We start from the raw sequence: 5,774 nt of genomic DNA, 5'->3' as shown, positions 1-5,774 counted from the left end.
TTGGGCTTGCTTCTCGACCTAGACTTGATCCTTAGCACCTCAGGAATAAGATTGGATCCTCACATGTGCTTGAGGATGGCTGTAACTGAACCTTGGCTTTGCCCTAGTTTCTTTCACTTTTTGAAAGTTCTAAAACCCTCTTTTTCTCTTCCTTTTCGTCCCCCCTCCTTTAGTGAATGTTTCAGCATATATATGAATGAAATTAGGGTTCTTGTGGGCTTGGTCTTTCATTTATCATGAGAGAAAGAAAATTGATTTAAATTACATGATTTTTTTCTATAATTTTTTATAATATTTTTCTATCATAAAATCAAACTAATCTTAATGATATTGTGATCATGACTTTATTTGAAAAATTATCCTCATGTATTCTTTAGAATATCTCCATCATTTATTTAGTTTAAATTGAATTTAACCCAATATAAAAGAAATAAAAATAATAATAAAAAATAGAAGAATGTATTTAGAGGTTCTTATTTGGGTCATGAATATATTTGAAGTGGAAATCTTAGGCCTGTTAACCAAGAAATACAAAATTCATCATTTAAGGTTTCAGGTATTTCTTGAAAATTAGCCAACTTGTGCGCCTCGTATCTCCCTCAATTTTAATCGTATGAATGCATTCTAGGACTTTTTAGAAATCCCAAAGAGTCCTCTAAAAGACCTTTTTGGTTTCATTTCAATTTAATCTTCCATGCTCAAGTTATGAGCTTTGACCCAAAAGGTGTTTTTGTTGACTTTTTGGAGGACCTATAATCTCTTTGACCATATCTCCCAAATGGTGCATTTCTTGATCTTGGGCCTAACATCAAAGTTGTGGAGGATGAAATTTACTTGAGAATAGGCTTTGGTTGGGAAATTTTTGATACTCCATGTGAAAGTTATGACCAGTCAAAGTTGAGTTGACTTTCTCCTATAAAAACCCTAATTTGAACCTTTGCATTTGTTCATTTATGAGTTTTTATTGATAGATCATGATCAACCTTTGATCAAATGATGGATTTAAACTCACATACTTGATCTTGACCGAAAATCTTGAAGTTTGACTGTGTTTTGACTATAGTTGACTTTTAGGTCAGCATAGTCAATTATTGGTCATCTGAGCCATTGAATGAGCGATCCTTGGAATTGAAGCTTGACTTTTGGCATGGATATGCTTTAATACATATGTGACACCTTGAGATCCATTTGAGGCCTTGGAGATTCAACATCCTTTGATAAAATGCAAACCCTAGTTTTGAATGGGAGAGAGTGACTTGAAAAAAACCCTGAACTTTGAGCCTTTGAAGAGGAGGGCAAATTTCGGGGTATGACAGAAGGCAAGTCATCTTGCACGGTTATTTGTTGCAGAAATTGTGAAGTTGCATGGTGTATCCTCTAGTATTGTGTCAGACAGAGATCCAAAGTTCACTTCAAGGTTTTGGAGAGCCTTCCAACAAGCTATGGGATCTGGTTTGTGTTTGAGCATGTCGAATCACCCACAAACAGATGGTCAAACGAAGCGAACGATACAAACATTGGAGGATATGTTAAGAGCTTGTGTGCTTGAAAGTAGAGGAAATTGGAAGGAGCTTTTACCATTGATTGAATTTGCGTATAATAAAAGTTATCACGCGAGTATTGGTATGGCACCTTATGAAGCATTGTATGGGAGGAAATGTAGGACACTGTTGTGTTGGTCAGAAGTTGGTGATGATAGAATTTTGGGACCCGAAATTATTCAAGAGACCACGGACAAGATTAGAATGATTCGTGAGAAGGTTAAGCAAGCACAGGATCGTTAGAAGAGTTATGCGGATAACCGTAGGAGGCCTTTGGAGCTTGTGAAGGTGACCATGTATTCTTGAAGGTTACTCCGAGATTGAGGTTGAAAGGACCGGTTAAGTCGAGGAAGTTAAGTCCGAGATACGTTGGACCGTATGAGATTCTAGAAAGGATTGGTGAAGTAGCTTACCGTTTAGCCTTACCACCTTCTCTATCAGAAATGCATGATGTTTTTCACGTGTCTCAACTACGGAAGTTTATTCCCAATCCTCTTCAACCAGTGTTACCAGATGTAGTTGAGATAGAATCAGATTTGACTTTTGAACCCTTACCGAGCCGCATCGTGGGAAGAGAGACTAAAGTGTTGCGAAACAAGGAAATTCTTCTTGCTAAGGTTCAGTGGGATGTGACACATCTGGGTGATGCTACTTAGGAGCTTGAATCGGAAATGCGGGATGCTTACCCTCACCTTTTTAGGTAATTCTTAAATTCGAGGACGAATTTCTATTTAAGGGGGGGGGAGGATGTAATACCCCGTATTTAAGAAAATGCTCTAATGTTATTAACTGACACTGGTGCATTAGAGGCATTTTGGACGCTTAAGTTAGCGGTACTGACTTAATGATACTTTACTTGTATCTTTTTTTCATCCTATTTTCTCACAATTCAATCTAGAAGAGAAAGATAGAGAGATAAAGTAGAGAGAAGGAGGAGAAGAGGAAGAAAATCTTGTGAAGAGGAAAAACTTGGATCTTCATCATTTCTCCGCCGAATCGACTCATCTTCATCATCAACGACTCATAATCGAGGTGTGTTCTAGTTAAAAACTTATAGTTATGGTTATGGATGAGAAATCATAGCTTTTAATGTTGGGGTTTTATGGAGAATCTAGGTTTTGATCACAAATCATCAATGTTCATGAATAAGTGTTTGTAAACCACAAGTATACCATATATATGTTGTTATATGCATTTGTATGATTGGAACAGTGTGGACCTCCGATTTTTTAATCCCGGGCCATACCTCTGTTCTGTAGAGATACGTGAACTGACTCTTTTTTATCGCTTAATGCTTTCGCATTTTTGAAAATTCACAGAGTCGCCACCGACCTTTTATTTTATCCAATTAAGGAAAGGTTTATAAAAGAAACAGAAAAAAGACCTTTAAGAAATTCTGGGTAAGGGGGTAGGTTATACAAAGGGAAGGTGTTAGCACCCTTTGTATCCATGGTTATCCATGGGCTCTTAAGTATGCTTAGCTCACTTGTTTTTTGATCACTTTTCAATTGCTCTGAAATTGCTCATATGTGGTTTCAAATACCTTTGTAATTTGAATTTTGTAATGATCCGTGTGTGGATGTATACAAAATGCTTGTTTATCTTTCGAAAGATGTTTTGAAAAGAACGTTAACTTTGTAATAATCCGTGTTTGGATGTATACAAAGTATTGTCTTTTTTGAAAGTTTTGTTTTGAAAAACAACAGTGTATGAGAATTTTGTTTGTTTTGATTTGAGCAAGCAAACTAGGAGGTCTACCCTGAGTTGTAAGGTCTTTATCCTTATTTCCTTTAAAAATCTATCCTTTTACCGGATATAAACGCAAGGTTCGATTTTGTACACAAAACAGTAGAATTTTGACTTTGATTTTGAAAAGAATGAGAAGGGATTACCTTAATAGGTGCAAGTGTGATTGTGATTGGATTCAGATATTTTATCTTTGAAGTTAGTGATCTAACGGTTCAATTTTATCTTTGACATACACGCAGTTTATATTTGCTGGAAAGTAAAATGCGGAAATGTAAAGTGCGGAAAGTAAATCTACGCTATTACATCGATTGTGCAGGAAACGTAAACTAGCCTATTTACATGAATTTGACATCCTATACATTTATCTAGGAATTTAAATTGCAAGGAAAATAAAAAGCCTGTTTTTGGATTTTTTATGATTGATTTTAATTATAATTAATGCATGATTAATTAAATTAAAATGAAGAAAAAAGATGAAAATAGATTTAAACCTAAAAATTAAGTTTAAAATATGTACAAAATATTTGTCAATTAATTTTAAAACAAAACTAATTTTTTTTGGAATTTTTGGAATTGATTTAAGTTAATTAAAACATAATTATGTAGATAATTATACAAATAAGTAAAACTTAAAAAGAAAATTATTCAAAATATGTACAAAATTAGTTTATAATATATAAACAATATTTTATATAAAGAACAAATTTTTTTATGATTTTTTGATTGGTTAGAATAATTAAAAAGCAAATATATAAATATATACTAATTAATTATGCAAAATATTAAAATTTTGAAGAAAAATAAAATATTTTTATTTCAGAAAATAATATATTATTTTAGAAGTCTAAAAATATTTTTTGTGTATTTTTTGGATTTTTAAAACTATTTTTAATTAATTTAACAAAGAAATTAAAAATAAAATAGAAAATAAAATAGAAAATAAAAGGATACTGATCCTGTGTGGTTTGATTGAGGGAGTATGATGTGCACGCGTGATCTGGAGCGTTGGATGACTCATTAAATGAAATCAAGTGGTCCAGAAATTGAGGCTCATGGGACACGTTGCACCTGCAAAGCACAGAATTAGAGGAAAATTTAAAAAGGTACGCGCGCTGCTGAACCAATGAGGGGGAGACACCTCATCATCTTCAACCTTCAGTCAAGGGTTTTTACAGCGCTTTTATGAAACATGCGCTGTAATTGGTGAACCTCAAACCTGCAAAATAGCGAATAGGGGTAAACGTGCAAAGAAATTTGGCGCGATGGTACCATTCAATTCGTCTGATCCATACGAACCTAATGGTGCTATTTAGAACTTGTAATTTGGCCTAATTTTGAAAGCCCTAATTTTGAAGCTATGAACCCTAAAATGGTAGTTTCGTTTATACGTGTCCAAACTTCAATTAAGTTTCCAGAAATGATCTACACTTCAAACCAAACTTAATAGTATGTCTACATCTTGTTAAACATGTGTGAATAACCAGATACGAATTGATTTTAGTTTGAACAAATTTGGACCTGTATAGCTCGATTCAGTGAGCTTCAAGGCTTGTAACTGATTGGGATAGTTTCAGTGATGTTCAAGGAAGGTGTATGAATGCTTAGTTTGTATTGAAATGGACTGAAATTACAAATTCGAATTTGAGTTTTCTTTGAATTTTTTTCAAGTGATTACAAGTGTTATGAGCTTATGTATGCTTCTGAACTCGCCTCCCTTTTGTTACTGAACTATGATAGCTTATTTATAAGCATTGAGTGCTTACAATTGAAGCTAAGAAGTGTCTTTAGTTGCCTTTGTTGAAACTTTGGTTTTTTAATATTAAAAACCTTGAATTCTTGACCAAGTCATCTTGCCTTCAATGCACCTGCCTTGCTCTTCAATTCTCTGCAGAAAGGTAGAGATTCCTTGGGTGAGTCATGCTTGATTTGTAAGCTAACCATTATCCATGCATTTTCCTTTTAATTTTAATCTTAAAGTAAGATAAAATCATGCCAAAAATGGATAAAAAAAGGTGTGGGCTTAGTCTTGTCGTGGGAGGCCCATAACATCATGAAAATGATGTTTGAATGCTGAAAACTTGGCCCCATTTGGAAAAAATACATTTTGAGCAATGTTGATTTCATGTATTTTCCCAAAATTTAGCCAACTTCAACAAGGTATCCTTCAATTTTTGTCATATGAAGGAGATCTTGCACTTTTTGGAAACCTCAAAGAGTCCTCTAACCAATGCCTTTGGTCTCATGTCAAAATGATTTTTGATGCTCCTTGTGTGTCCTTTTGAAAAAAGTGTCTTTTTGTTGACTTTGAAAATGACCTGTAATGTCTTTGATCATATTTTTCAAATGGTGAATCCAATGACCATGGGATCAATGGCATTTGAAAGATAATTTAATTTCCTTTAAAATGAGCTTTGGTTTGAACTTTTTGGATGAAGGATGAGAGAGTTATGATCAGTCAAAGTTGAGTTGACTTTTCAGGCAAAA

The sequence above is a fragment of the Vicia villosa genome, linkage group LG2 (genome assembly GCF_029867415.1).
Source record: "Vicia villosa cultivar HV-30 ecotype Madison, WI linkage group LG2, Vvil1.0, whole genome shotgun sequence".
Classification (NCBI taxonomy): Eukaryota; Viridiplantae; Streptophyta; class Magnoliopsida; order Fabales; family Fabaceae; genus Vicia; species Vicia villosa.
This window is presented reverse-complemented; position numbering follows the sequence as displayed.